At 42.2% G+C, this 15804-nt stretch overlaps 1 protein-coding gene across 5 annotated transcripts in view; it reads left to right on the top strand.

Annotated features, from left to right (window-relative positions):
* Window positions 1-15804, top strand: part of SRGAP3 (SLIT-ROBO Rho GTPase activating protein 3) — a 256455-nt gene that overhangs the window by 78528 nt on the left and 162123 nt on the right. The gene's annotated exons all lie outside the window — the stretch shown is intronic.

Genomic DNA, 15804 nt, shown 5'->3' with positions numbered 1-15804 from the left:
AAATGAGGTCAAGGTGACAATTGGTCATTAGCATGGATGTTCACCTCTTCCCAGACAAGGGCAAGAATGCGTGTCATGAGGAAGTGGTGTCCACAGCTAAGTTCACAGCTGCTTGTAGGGGTGTGCTTTGGAGGTCCGTAAATGAGGATGTGTTAGAGATGCCCAAATGTATTATGATTAAATACGATGCCCATTGATTTCTCTCACATAAGAGCCCCACTGGCTCCAGCTGTCAGAGAGGCTCTGCTCCATCCGGTCATTTGGGAACCTGGTTTCCTTCCATATTATGGCTTTGCCATTTTCTAGGATGTTGTATTCACCTACTTGCTGTTGCTGGGTCCCATGGTATCCACTCACACCCCACTTAGTCACAGTGTCACCTTTAGCTGCAAGGAAAGCTGGGAAATTTCTGTCTGGGGCAGCTGTGACCCCAGTTCACACTCTGTCCCTGTGGATGAAAGGGGGAACAAAATTTGTGGGACCATCTCACATTCTGGCACAGATGGCTCTAAGGATGGGAAGTCATTCATTCAACAAATATTTATTGAATCACAAGTTGGGTCCAAAATGCTAGGTACTAGGGTTACAGAGGTGAAGTAGACAGACACAGTGCCTGCGGGCCGTCATGGAGCTCACAGCCTAGTGGGCTCTGTGGCCTTCAGAGGAAGATAAGAAGCCTGCTGAGCGAGGCCATAGAGCAGCCATTTGAGAGCTGGAAGATGGGCAGCCGTCATTGGAGACTGCTGCACAGAAGAGTCTAGACTTGGCCTTAGGCAGTAGGTAGAGATTTGTTCATTCATTCATTCATTCAACATGTACTTAGTGGTGGGGATGCAGTGAGAAGTGAAAAAAGATAACAGTGCCCATTCTCATGAGGGTTTTCTTCCTTATTAATCAGATAATCACATATATGGGATAATAATTACAACCTGAGGTAAGACTTCGAAGGAGCAGAATTAAGATTTGTAAGAGCATTTAACAAAGGATCGGACTGAAACTGAGCATTCAGGGAAGGAGGAATGATGACTTGATAGATTAACCAGGTAAGGAGCATGCCAGACCAAGCGAATGGCATGTGTAAAAGTTCTGGGATGGAGGGACTGAAAAATGGCCAGTGACTGACGCAGGGTTGGAGAGGCACTGGAAAGGTTATCAGCACAAACACATGCAGGGTCTGAAGGCTCTGGTAAGGCCCTTGGCTTTTCATCCTGAGAACTGAGGGCAGCCACATACATGTTTTAAGCAGGAGGAGTGACATGATCAGAGCCCTGAAAAGGGCCAAGCCCATGAGGTGGCATCTTTGCAGCAGAAAAGACAGAAGATACAGGAGAGGAATCAGAAAATGTGAAAGAACAGGGAGGGCAGAAAGATGCCTGGGGTAGGGTTTGTCTCAGAGGGATGGTGGAGGTGGGGAGTTGAGGAGAAGCCAGAGGACAGGAAAGGGGCTCATAAACCTCAGCCTGCTCTCTGGAATCGTGCTGGAGCCTTCCCCAGGAAGGACTCCATGGCTGCCTGATATGCTGGCTATCGTGGTGGGTGCCTCATCCCAGCATGGCCCCTTCCCAGATGGCACGACCCTCCTTTCCCGGCAGGAGAAGACCTTAGGAGGATACTCCTCTGCTGGGGGCCGTTCTCCCTTGGAACATGGCACTGGGAACTGGCAGGCAACCCGGACCCTAGGGGCGTCTCTGGATCCAAAGCCTGGCCTTCCACCCTCGCTAACCCCAGCTTGTCTCTGAATCCCCCAAGGGGAGCCCCAGGGCCGGTTCCAAAACTGAGGGGACCATGGGACTCCTCTCACCAGGAGGCCAGGCCTGTGGGCCAGAGACTGCACAGGGAATCAGGCATGGCTGGGCACTGGATCTGGAACCACAGGGAACCTCCATGTGGATATTTACCAAGCGTGGAACTTTATCTGTTTTGTTGTCTGTAAAAGGAGGGTTTCTATGAGGATCACAGGGAAATCAGTTAACAGGTACAGAATGAATATTGTGGACACTGATAATACTATAGACCAACTGGAGTACAGAGTGACTGTGACATTTATGTGACATACTTTCTTGTGTAGCAAGAAAGGTGATAGTGCTCAACTACCAAGGAGAAGCTTAGCAGTTGCCATACCTAATGTCTCCATGAGAGGTATTTTTGAGAATAACTGTGCGTGTGTGTGTCTGTGTGTGTGTGTGTGTGTGTGTGTGTGTGTGTGTGTGTGTGTGTGCAAACTGTTCTGGGTGTCAGGGATTTGGGCCCAAGCTCAGTACCAGCATGAGTACTGGCAGTCTTGAGCAATTCATTTCCCCAATTTGTATGGTAGATTATGGTGTTTAAATACATGGGGTCCTGAAAAAGATCAGCCTGGTCTCAAGTCCTGACAAGCCATTCACCAGCTATGTAACTTAAAATAACATAGAAGCTATGGTTGCTGGTGGGAATTAAAGGAGATGCCCCATCAAGGCGCTTCATATAATCATGGCATAGTAGGTGCACATTAAATGGAAACAGTGGGCCCCAACTTCCTCATCTGCAAAGAGTTGAGCTGAGTCTACCCCAGTGGTAACAATAAGGGTTTCCACTGGGAATGTCAGAGTTTCCTATGAGTGTTTCCCACTCTTGGGATCCCGGGGTCTCTGACTCATCCCAGCCTGGCTAAGGCACAGGCCCTGGTCCACAACCTGTCCCAGGGGGCTTGCTGGAGGTATGCAGCAAAGACCCTTGCAGTCATTCAGGCCAGGCCGATGGCCAGGAGTGCAGCAGTCTTCAGAAGCCCTTTAGTGGGGGTGAGCCTCCTTTTCCCTGTGACCTCCCCAGACCCCCCTACTGCCCCTGCCCTCTGTGCTTTGCAACTAGCAGCCTTCCAGCTATGCCTGAGCAGCAGAGCAGCCTAAATTCAGTCTGCTGGCTTCAGTGGTGAGCCACAGGTGGAGACCAAGGGGAAAGCAAAGAGGCAGCCTCATTTTCAAAATACTTTTGGTCCAGACTGTAAACAGAGCAAATATTAGGCCCAGGAGGGGCCCACACCCTTTGCTTGTTTTTAAGGAAAGATTGGAAGACAATCTTATTTCCTTCTGAGCTGCTGCCCCAGCTGACCTGCCCTTGAGGAGGCCCCCAGGCCCTGTTGCCTCTGCCTGGAGTAGCTGGTTGAAAGTGTCCTGTCCCCTTAGAGTGGGGGTGCTGGGCTTGGGAGCAGGTGCCCGGCCCGTGTTCAGTTTGGCTGGCTCTAATCTGGGTTTGGTTCCAACAGACAAGACCTTGTCATGTGGGCTCCATCCCACTGTCTCAGCCAGGGCTGCTGCCTTAGGCAGCTTGGGCAGACAGGCCTGGGGCAGGCAGTGCTAATAGTAATGGTTCACGTTTATTGAATACTTTCACTGTGCAAGGCACTGGTCTGAGAACCTTACCTCTGTTGGCGCATTTATTTAGTCTTCCTAAAATACGCACCCACTTTTTATGTCTCACTCTCTTTATAGATGAGGAAAGTGAAGGACAGATCAGGTAAGTAATTGTCTCAAAATCATGCAGCTAATAAGTGGCAGAGCTGGGACTGAAATTTGACCTGCCTCCACAGCCCAGCCCTTGACCACTACAGGTCATTGTTGTGGGGTTCTTCACAACACTTTGATTCATTTCACACTGTGCCAGACACCAGACACTTCCATGTACATTATCTCATTTAATCTTCAACATATTCTATGAGATAGACACTCCTCTTATCATTCCCTTCTACAGAAGCAGAAACGGAGGCTCAGAGAGGTTAATCGACTTGCCCAGTATCTGGACAGGAAGCCATGGACAAGTCCAGCCTGTGCCACCAGGTTGTACTGCTCATACTTCCTAGTTTTGCCCACTTGCCAAAGCCAGCTTCCCCCGTGTATACTCCCACCTGCCAGATAGTCCTGGAGCCCTTGTCCCCATGGGGAAGGGTTGTCCTAACTCTGGTTTATCCCATGGGCTTCACCACAGTGGCCTGCAAGGGCAACAGAGGGATTTGAAATGATAGGCAGCAGCTCCACGGACAGGCTCTGCTCCCAGAGCCCCAAATACTGGGATTGAAATAGTCCCTGTGTTCCTCAGGGAGAAGAATTCTTTGCAGTGACGTGTGGTGGAGCGAGTGGGTGTTAAGGAAACATGTTAATACCCCATTCTCAATTTTAACTTTATCTATTGCATATCCTGAGATGTTTATTTCTTTAATTGTGGTAAAATATGCATAGAATTTACCACTTCAACCATTTTCAAATACACAGTTCATTGGTATTAAAAACATTCACACTCTCACGTGACCATCACCTCCATCTATTATTCGCTGAAAATTTCCATCTTCCCAAACTGAAAGTCTGTCCCCATTAAACACTAATTCCCCATTTCCCTCTCCCCCAGTCCCTGACAGCCACCATTCTACTTTTGTCTTTATGAATTTGACTACTCTAGGGACCTTACATAAGTGGAACCAAACGGTATTTGTCCCTTTGTCTCTCACTTATTTCACTTAATATAATGTCTACAGGGTTCATCCACGTTGCAGCATGGGTCAGAATTTCCTTCCTCTTTAAAGCTGAGTAATATTCCATCATTTGTGTAACACATATTTTGTTTATCCATTCATTGGTCCACAGGCATTGGGTTGTTTTCACCTTTTGGCTATTGCAAATAATGCTGCTATCATATATTGAGGTTTTGTGAAAAAGTATTTCCTTGAAAAAATTTGGCTGCTAAAAGAAGCCTGAAAACTACTGCCTTGGTTCAAAGTTGGTGGGGATGGAGACCCAGCAAGCATGAGTAAGTTGCCTGTGCATGAGAACTAGAGCTAAGTTATAGAGCCTTTAGACTCTATATCTAGCATTTTCCACCCCTCTGATTACTGATCAGAGGAAGGGAGGAGAATGTAGCTCTGTCTTGGAGGCAACTGCTCTATTTCCCAGAAACCTCCTGGAGCTGCGTAAAGGACTGGATTTGACATTTGTTGAGTGCCCAAGGGAGCCAGCCTAGTGTAGGGATGGACAGAGCAGGACTTGTATCCTACCTGTGCCTCTCACCAGTCATGTGACCGTGAGCAGGTTGTTCCATGTCTCAGAGCCTGGAGTTGTTGTAAAGATCAAATGAGCTGAGACATGTCCTGTGCTTCTTGGTGCAGTGTCTGGCACACAGTGCCCAGGAAGTAAGAACTGCTGCTCCACAAGGTGCTGTGGGGATAAAGAGATGCACAAGACAGGCTCTGCCCCGTGGGAGTTCTCAGTGTATCCTATCAAGAGGCACATGATATTGATTTATTCCATTATCAGTGATATTGACATTTATCATTTGATTAAGATAGTATCTGCCAGGCTTCTCCATTGCATAGTTAATTAGCAAGTGTTTTGTACTCATTAATTAATTAGTATTTAATAAAATTTTGTGGGAATATTTTGAGACTATGTAAATATTCTGCTCCTCTTCAAACTTTCACTCTGCAGTTTTAGCATCATGTTCTGTCAATGATGATTTTATAATCCCATCACTCCTACATTTACTATTTGAAATTCTACTGCAAGGTAGAGCTTTCACTTTTCCTTTATTTGTTTGTTCATTTGTTCATTCATTCACTCATTTATATCAACACAGACTCATGGATTTCTTTTTTTTCAGAATTTAGGTGACAGTGAATTTCTATTTTATTCAATGGGTTATAATCCATAAAATCATCATTTATTTGATCCTCAAATTGTTTTTACCAAATTTCTAAAATATCTGATAAGCTTGGAGGATAGTACATAGCTTAGTGTGGTTGTAACATAAAAAAATACTAATACTTAGTACTTTCTAAGTGCCAGGCACTATTTTAAGTCTCTTTGTTAACTCTTTACATATATCAATTCTTCCCATATGTAACTGTTATTTATTGCTAGTATTGTTATTTATTGTTCCAAATATTATAGTTTAAAGCAACAAATATTTATTACCTCATACAATTTCTCTGGGTCAGCAAATAGGAATGGCTTAGCTAGGTGGTTCTAGGTCAGGGTCTCTCATGAATTTACAGATGAGATTTGCAGGGCTGCCTAAGCCAAGGATTTAATTGGGGCTGGAGGATCCACTTTGAAGACATCTAACTCACGTGACTGTTGGCAGGTTCATTTCCTTGCCACACGGACCTTGCCATAGGGCTGCTTGAGCATCCTCACAGCACGGCAGCCAGCTTCCAGAATGAGTGAGTGATCCTACAGAGAGGAGTAAGGTGGGAAGCAGTGCCTTATCTGACCTAGTATTTGAAGTCATACACTGTTACTTCTACCACTTTCTGTTCACTAGGAAGAAGTCACTGAATACATTCCATGCTCAAGGGCAGGTAAAGGGTGCTCATAGGCACCCTTTGAAGAGAGGAGGTTAAAGAATTTATGGTTGTATTGTAAAACCACAGCAAAATATATGAATTCCTAGTAACTTTTTCATCCTTACCATAACCCCATAAGCTAGGCATTACTCTGAACAAATAAGTGCTTTTCCCAAGGTCACATGAGCAGCCAGTGGTAAAACTGGGATATGAACACAAGCCGACTGGCTACTGCGCCCATATTCTCAGCCACTACCTGGTATGTCAGGGTGCTGAATACTTTGCTAAGCTGAGCCAAAGAAATGGAAAATTCTTGAAGATATTCAAGGGGAAAGAAACATGATCCAATCCAGTTGTGGAAGGCATAATGCAGCAGGGTGGATGATGATGAGAGAGGTAAGTTTCCACCTGCTTTCCCAGGTGGGATTGCGTGCAAGTCCCTTTGTTTCCTCAGTAGCAAGGAGGCTTGCCATCTGCTTATTTTACAGGTAGACAATTGGAGAAAAGCAGTGTAAATCATAATATTAAAAACAGGCAGGATGGGGTGCTGGCCTCTTTTCTGGCAAAGCACTGGAGGAAGGCTGGGTGTGGAGCACCATAGTTGGGTTAAGGTAGGAGAAAAATATGGGACAATATGAGACATGATCATTATTCTCAGGAGCATATTGTCTATTTGGAAGACAGGAATATAAACATGAAATCATTTAACCCAGGTTACATGTAATTTACTGATTAATGGTAGAGCCAAAGATTGTGTCCTACAGCAGTGCCTAACAGGGTGCCCTGTTTTTCTTAGTGATTGCTTGTGAAGTGAATGAAAGGCAAATAGATACTATGATGGTGTCCTACTGTGGCATGGGTGGAAGAGATAAGAAGGAGGTGGGTGGTGAGACAGGTGAGCCAGACAAGGGAGGAGAAGTTATGAAGCATCTGACTCCAAAAGGCAGGATTAGGTAAGAGACTTAGCAAATGTCAACACAGAGGAGGTTTCAGGGATCTACAGAGATTGACAAGCACCAAAAGAAATGCCAAGAATTCAGGGACATCTGGCAGGGGCAATATTGGGATAAACAGGTATCAGGACCTGGTATCTAGATGGAGAGGCAAAGAGATTTACAGCCCAAGATCAGAGCACAGAATATGGGAAGACACACTTTGCCCTTTGGTGACCTTTGAGCTCATGTTGGCCTGAACTGGTTCACTCAGAGAGGGGTTCATTCTAAGGAATATGAGCAAGAAAGGATGGGGGTGATTTGGGGAGGCTCCTATGTCTCCCAGTGGGCTCTGTCAGAAAACTTGGGGACAGGGAGAGGGTTTCATTTGGGCCAGCCCTCTGCAGTGTGTCCTGCAGATTACTGAGGCTTTCCCATGCCCAACTTATGGTGCACGGGAGAGAGGGTGACCCTGCTCTCAAGGCATTTTTAGTATTGAATTCCTTAGGAGAAACCCAGACCTTCACTGCAAATGAGACCCAAGGAACATGACCACCGTGGAAGCCTGTCTATAATTCTGTACTTCTGCCACTGTGCAAAGAGTTAGAATAGCTTCTTAAATTTCTCTGCGTAAAAGATGTTTACATAGTTATTTCAGCCCCACCTTTGCCACTTCCTTTTTGTGGGAACTTAGGCAAGTGATAAGGGATAATTCCTCATCTGGGACATGGAGATAATTAATACCCACCTCCCAGGGTTTTTGGGAGAATCAGTTCAATCACACATGTGAATATAATTTGAACAGCTAAGTGCTATGTGAACCTAAGGGAATATTACTGTGAAATAAACTCCACCCAGTGAGAGCTCAATCATCTTAATATTTGTCATGTGAAACTACTTTTATGTAGGAACCTTGAAGTCCCAGTCACATTCACAGGGGAGCTACAGGAATAATGCACTGCCCTTCTCTGGTCCACGGAACAACTCAAAGAGAACTTGGTTAATCAAACTCTTTAATTTGACTAGAATCCCTCCTCATCCCCAACTGCTTGTAAAGGACCGGTGTCTTCTGTAAGAGTAATAATATATAGAACGCTGCCAGCTTTGAGGAGACAAGACAGCCAGACAGAATCCCTGGCTGACCACATGGCTTCACTCCAGCTAGGAAGGGGCTTTGCTCCTGCACTGCCCTGGCTCTCCAGCCACGCTCTGTACTTCCTGATTATACCTGAAAGAATTATTTTTGTTGAATTTTCATAGAGACCCACAAAACGATTAGGTGAAAAAACTAATAGCTGTTATTCATTGAATGGTACAAGAGCAGCTCTGAATCTGAGTTTCCCCATGAAGAATCTTCCTTCAAGCCCGGAAATACTCCTCTAGGAGTACTTCCTGTGTAACAGGAAGTTCTCCCTCCTGCCTGTGGAAGTCTGTATTTTAACTGTTTGGTGTCTACATATATATGGGTTCTGTAAGTTGTCCTCAACCCTTTGGCGTGGGTTATATTTTCCTCTTAGGGTTCTCCTACTTTAATTCCTCCAACATAATTTAGAGAAGGCTGACCATGTACTGGCCATGAATGGGAGCTCTGCGGACAGATTGTACCATTGCCGTTTGTGGGTTATGGCCAAGCTTCCGTTTTCTTTCCATAAAATAAGGCTAACAGCATATATGCCTCAGAGTGTTGTTTTGGGGATGAAAGTTGCTAATGTGTGTAAAGTGTTTAGATAGTATCTAGTGCATAGTGAGCACTCAATAAAGGTCAGGGCTTTTTTTTTTAAGTAGCACATACGGTATTTATTGCCCTCAAGAAAAATGTAACTCCTAGAAATACAGACATCTTGAAAGGTTCACAGAAATCCATGGATCCATACTTGAAAAGTAAGGTGCTTAGGGGTACAGAGTATATAAAGTCTTAATAAATATTTGTATTTATTTGAGAATGAAGGATACAGGGGTTGTCCCTTTGAGGTGTTAGACCCTGCTTTTCTTGTCTGTATCCTCTCTGTTGAATATATACTAGGCTTTTCTCTGCTGCCTTTACTTTCCCAGAACTAGTTAAGTCCCTTGGGAAATATGTTAATAGATCTTGTTTTTCTGGTTGTGCAGTTCTTGCCCACTTCTCAGCTGGAGCCTCAATATTTTAATGGTAAGACCAAGTGGCAACTCCCATTAGTATACATTATGAGGAATGGGTCTCAAAGTGCCCCATTAGGGGCAGGGTTCCAGAGCCAAATTTATTTCTTACAGTCTGGGGTTGCTGTGGGTTCTTTCACTTGGGAAAGAAGGTGGGAAAAAACCTTCTCTTGATTGCTGCCTTGGACTATGACAAATGCAAAGCAATGTACCAATAAATCTTTGCAGATAGTACTTGGCAAGTTACTCAGCAACTCAGTGGCAGGATTTGAAGTTTCTCCAACGTCTTCCTCCGGGGTCTGGTACTGCAGCAGGGACTCTGATGGGCAAGAAAAAGCCAATTACAAAATGCCAGAGAGAAAATGAGGCAGGGGCAGGGGAGGGGGGAGAGGGAGAATCTAATAAACACAAAAAAACCCTCCGACTCATGATGAGCCTACAATTCCAAATTCCAAAATACTTGGAAGGAAAACTATTGCTAGGGAAAAAGGAGAAAGAAAGAAAGGAATATAGCCAGCACAACCAACAACAGAGAGATGAATTCACATCAGACTATAAGAAGAGCAAAAGTTAATAATTACTTCAAATTATATGTGATGAAATTCTTAAAGGGCTGAAGAAAGGGATATCATCTGTAGAAAAGAACAAGAAATAATGAAATAAAAAATAAGCAGAAACAAGAGCACAGGATTAAAAAAAAACCCCAGAAATTAGGAAATACATAGTTTTGAATTTCTCAATAAAACCTCTATAGATAGCAAAAACTCAATACTGGATATAACTAAAGAAAGAATTAGTGAATTAGAAGTCAGTCCTGAGGAGTTCATCAGATACAACCCAGGGTGAAAAATTAAAAATATGTAAGAGCAGTTAACAGACACAGAGAATAGATCAAAAGACTCCAATATTCATCAATCAGAGTTCCAGAAGAAAGAGAACAGTGGAAATTAATGAGAGGCAGTATTTGATAAGATATTGAATGCATATTTTCCCAACTGAAGAAAGATATGAGCTCTAGGATTGAAAAATCACCGTGAGTGACAAATAAAAACAAATCCACACCTTATATTGTAGTGCAACTTCAGAACCTCAAAAACACAAACTCTTAAAAGCCTCACAGGGAAAATACACATTACCTACAAAGGAGCAATACTTAGCCTGACAACAAACTTCTCAACAACAACAGCTGTCAGAAAACAGTGAAGTATCTTGAAAATGTTGAGTCAGAAGAACTGTCACCCAGGAAGTCCCCGCTCATCAAAACTAGCACTCAAGAGTGAGAATGTGATAAAGGTATTTTCAAATATACAAAAAGAAGAAATTTTAGTGCACACTGATGTCTGCTGAAAGAAATACTGAAGGGTGAACTTTATCCAGAAGAAAAGTGAATATGGAGATTAAAAAATGGCATGCAAAAAAAAAAACTGAGCCAAAAAAATTAGTGAAATATAACCATTGAGTGTTTTTAAAAAAGAAGCAAAAAACTTACATGCTAAAAAAGTTTTAAAAAGGTAAAGTGAGGGCAGTTTCTACTTTTTCATCTGATTGTTGCCATATAGGAAGTCAGCCCAGTATTTTAAAGTCACTGGTTGGTCTTTCAAGACAAGCGACAAAACCAGAACTTCTATGTGAAATCTTCTGGTTTTTAAGGTTTGTAACAGATACATAAATGTTTAGTATGCCAAGCTCTTCAACATGTAGATTCAAGAAAAATTCAAGCTGTTCAGCTTTCTTGGTGACCTTAGGTACGGGCAGTACATTTTTTTTTTTTTTAGAAATATGATTTAATTTAAAATTTTCTAGGAGCCACATTTTAAAAGTAAAAAGAAACAGGTGAAATTAAGTTTAATAATATATTTTGTTTGACTCATACCTAAAATATTATCTCAACATAAAATCAATTAGAAAATTATTGTGTTATTTTATGTCCTTTTTCTGGAATAACAAGTCTTTGAAATTCAGTGTTTTCTTTTTTGAAGTATTGTTGATATACAGTTTATTTCAAATGTACAAAACAGTGGTTCAGCAGCTACCCATGTTATTAAATCCTCACCCCCTCTAATGCAGTTACTATTATCAATGTACAAAGATATTACAGAATCATTGATTATATTCTCCATGCTGTACTACCACCCCCATGACCAACTTATGTTGTGATTGTAAATTATTGTGCTCCTTTACTTCCCTCCCCCTCCTCTGCCATCCACCCTAACCCCTCCCTCCCGTTTGGTAATCACTAGTCACTTCTCAGTGTCTAGGACTCTGCTGCTGTTTTGTTCCTTCTGTTTTGTTTTGTTTTTATATTCCACAAATAGGTTAAATCATATGGTATTTGTCTTTCTCCACCTGGCTTATTTCACTGAGCATAATACCCTCTAGTTCCATACATGTTGTTGCAAATGGCAGGATTTCTTTTCTTTGTATGGCTGAATACTATTCCATTGTGTATATGTACCACATCTTCTTTGTTTACCTACTGATGGACACTTAGGTTGCTTCCCTATCTTGGCTATTGCAAAGAGTGTGGCAATAAACATAGGGGTGCATATACCTTTTCAAATCAGGGATTTTGTTTTCTTTGGGTAAATTCCTAGACATGGAATTACTGGGTTGTATGGTATTTCTATTTTGAGTTTTTTTAGGAACCTCCATCCATACTGCTTTCCACAGAGGTTGCACCAATGTTTATTCCCACAAACAGTGTAGGAGGGTTCCCATTTCTCTGCATCCTTGTCAACATTTGTTATTTTTTGTCTTTTGGATAGTGGCCATTCTGACTGGTGAAGTGACATCTCATTGTGCTTTTAATTTGCATTTCTCTGATAATTAGCAATGTGGAGCACCTTTTCATATGCCTGTTGGCCATCTGAATTTCTTCTTTAGAGAAGTGTTTGTTCAGATCCTCTGTCCATTTATTAATCAGGTTGCTTGCTTTTTGGGTGTTGAGGCATGTGAGTTCTTTATATATTTTGCATGTTAACCTCCTGTCAGATATGTCATTTATGAATATATTCTCCCATACCATAAGAGGTCTTTTTGTTCTACTGATGGTTTCCTTTGCTGTACAGAAGCTTTTTAGTTTGATGTAGTCCCATTTGGTCATTTTTTTTTTGGTATCATTAATATATAATTACATGAGCAACATTGTGGTTACTAGATCCCCCCATTATCAAGTCCCCACCACATACCCCATTACAGTCACGGCCCATCAGCATAGTAAGATACTATAGAGTCACTACTTGTCTTCTCTGTGCTATACTGCCGTCCTTGTGCCCTCTGCCCCCCACATTATGTGTGCTAATCATAATGCCCCTTATTCCCCTTATCCCTCCCTTCCCTCCCATCCTCCCAGTCCCTTTCTCTTTGGTAATTGTTAGTCCATTCTTGGGTTCTGTGAGTCTGCTGCTGTTTTGTTCCTTCAGTTTTTGCTTTGTTGTTATACTCCACATATGAGTGAAATCATTTGGTACTTGTCTTTCTCCACCTGGCTTATTTCACTGAGCATAATACCCTCTAGCTCCATCCATGTTGTTGCAAATGGTAGGATTTATTTTCTTCTTATGGCTGAATAATATTCCATTGTGTATATGGACCACATCTTCTTTATCCATTCATCTACTGATGGACACTTAGGTTGCTTCCATTTCTTGGCTATTTTAAATAGTGCTGCAAAAACACAGCAGTGCATATGTCTTTTTGAAACTGGGTTCCTGCATTCTTAGGGTAAATTCCTAGGAGTAGAATTCCTGAGTCAAATGGTATTTCTATTTTTTGAGTTTTTTGAGGAACCTCCAAACTGCTTTCCACAATGGTTGAACTAATTTACATTCCCACCAGCAGTGTAGGAGGCTCCCCCTTTCTCCACATCCTTGCCAACATTTGTTGTTGTTTGTCTTTTGGATGTTGGCCATCCTAACTGGTGTGAGGTGATATCTCAATGTGGTTTTAATTTGCATTTCTCAGATGGTTAGGGATGTGGAGTATCTTTTCATGTGCCTGTTGGCCATCTGAATTTCTTCTTTGGAGAAGTGTCTGTTCAGATTGTCTGCCCATTTATTAATTGGGATGTTTGCTTTTTGGGTGTTGAGGCATGTGAGTTCTTTATATATTTTGGATGTTAACCCCTTGTTGGATATGTTGTTTATGAAATATTTTCCCATACTATAGGAGGCCTTTTTGTTCTACTAATGGTGTCCTTTGCTGTACAGAAGCTTTTTAGTTTGATGTAGTCCTATTTGGTCATTTTTGTTTTTGTTTCCCTTGCTCAAGGAGATGTGTTCAGAAAAAAGTTGCTCATGTTTATATTCAAGAGATTTTTGCTTATGTTTTTTTCTAAGAATTTTATAGTTTCATGGCTTACATTCAGGTCTTTGATCCATTTCTAGTTTACTTTTGTGTATGGAGTTAGATAGTAATCCAGTTTCACTCTCTTGCATGTAGCTGTCCAGTTTTGCCAACACTAGTTGTTGAAGATGCTGTCTTTTCCCCATTGTATATTCATGGCTCCTTTATCATATATTAAATGAGCATATATGCTTGGGTTTATATCTGGGCTCCCTATTCTGTTCTATTGATCTATGGGTCTGTTCTTGTGCCAGTACCAAACTGTTTTGATTACTGAGGTACAGGTAGTATTTAAGTGTTCCTTTGGTCTCTGTTGTCTGTCCTATGAGTGGGGATGTCTTCTCAGAGGATGTAGTACTTAGACTGGTAATTGAGGGAAGGATGGAATTTAAGTAAGTGGAGAGCAGAGGGAAGGGTACTTGAGACCCTGAGGTAGGAGTATACCTAGAGTGGTTTAGGAAATTAGTTGATGGGGGTGAGGTCTGGGAGAAGGAGTTGAGGTTGGTCAGGGCCAGAGATGTTTGGATATCGTCTTGTATCCTTGTGTCCTCCCTAACATCTGGAAGCTGGTCTATTTTGAGTTACATTGTTTATTGTCTTACATCATTTCTCTGGGACGGGTGGTGAATAAATCAACACTACTTGGTGATGAGGGTGAGAATGCCAATGAAAAAGGCAAGAAGGAGAAATCAGGAATATATGGAGAATGTGTGGTGTGATGGGATACTTCCCAAGGAGCTGCATAATGCGCCTGCCAGTTCTGTAATTAGAAACAGGGATCTTGAAAGCATGGCTGCCATGTGGTAATTCACGTGGATTTCTCAGTAGCTTGAGTCTCTGGCTCTTGAGTTTTTCTAAATGGCAGGGTTGCAATGCTCTGAACCAGCTTGGTTTCTTTGAAATAAAACCAGATAAACAAATGTAGAGGACGTGTGTGGGAGTGGTGGAGGGAAGCTGGCTTATGAGTCAGGAGACCCAGATTCTAGTCCTGTTCTTGCCATCAACTCCCTCATAGGCAGATCCACCTTACAAGGGTTTAGATCCCCAAGTAAACACATCAGGCCATGTCAGTCCCTGAAATTGCCCTTAAAATATAATATAAATTATTTAGTGTATACAACACTATCCATTAATATGTACACATGTATAAGGTATATAGTAATGTGCCATGAGTAATGTGCATTTAACAAGATAATTTATTACAGAGAAAATTACATTAAGTTATCTTTCATCAGTCTTTTTTTGGTCACATGTATATTTTTATTTTCTATAACTTAAAAGCTCATATATTGCAACTGGATTGTATGACCTTGAGCATAAAAACAAAAATCGTCCCTTTGAGCTGCAGTAAAATAAAATGACTAGCCTAGATAATTTATAGGGCCACCTCCAGCTCAAAATCATTGAGTCTTTCTTTGATGTTATGATGGAGTGTTCTTGATGCAGGAGGCCTGGTTGAATGTGGTTAGGGACACAGGTTCTGTTTCTGGCAGGCTGAGTTTTCATTTTGACTTTACTTTTACTTAATCGTGTGACTCTGGAAAAGTATGCCTCAGTTTTGTTCTTTAAAAATCTGTAAAATGGGGATAATGGTATCTACCTCATAGGGATGCTATGAGGATTAGAAGATCCATGTAGATGCTTGGCACATAGTATTTGCTCAGTAAATATTGCCTAGTATTATTGTTATTCCTATTATTTGCAAAACACCATAGTGAGTGCTCTTGGGAAAACAAATGGAGTCACCACAATTAAAATGCATTTAAAAAGAACTGGTACCTTCAGTGTAATAAAGACTTTCTGGTGCTGGCTAACATACAGAGTTTATTGTTGGGTATACTAAGGAATCTTAGGGCTGATGAGGGTGGGCTCCCCTGGGAAAAAGGTGCTGAAATGGAGATTAGCATGCATGACATCTATTGGGGAGTTCATTTGGGTTCGACGTCTGTGGAAGCAAGGGAAAGCCAGCAGGATTGAGCATGGGAGAAGCTGAGCTCTGATGCAGTCTTAGTGAAGGCCACAGGACACTCTGGAATGCGAAGCGGCCCTCAGAGCTGTCCCAAGTTGTAGCAAGGGGCCAGGCAT

Source organism: Manis javanica, chromosome 3 (genome assembly GCF_040802235.1).
Source record: "Manis javanica isolate MJ-LG chromosome 3, MJ_LKY, whole genome shotgun sequence".
In the NCBI taxonomy this organism is placed as follows: Eukaryota; Metazoa; Chordata; class Mammalia; order Pholidota; family Manidae; genus Manis; species Manis javanica.
This window is presented reverse-complemented; position numbering and strand designations above follow the sequence as displayed.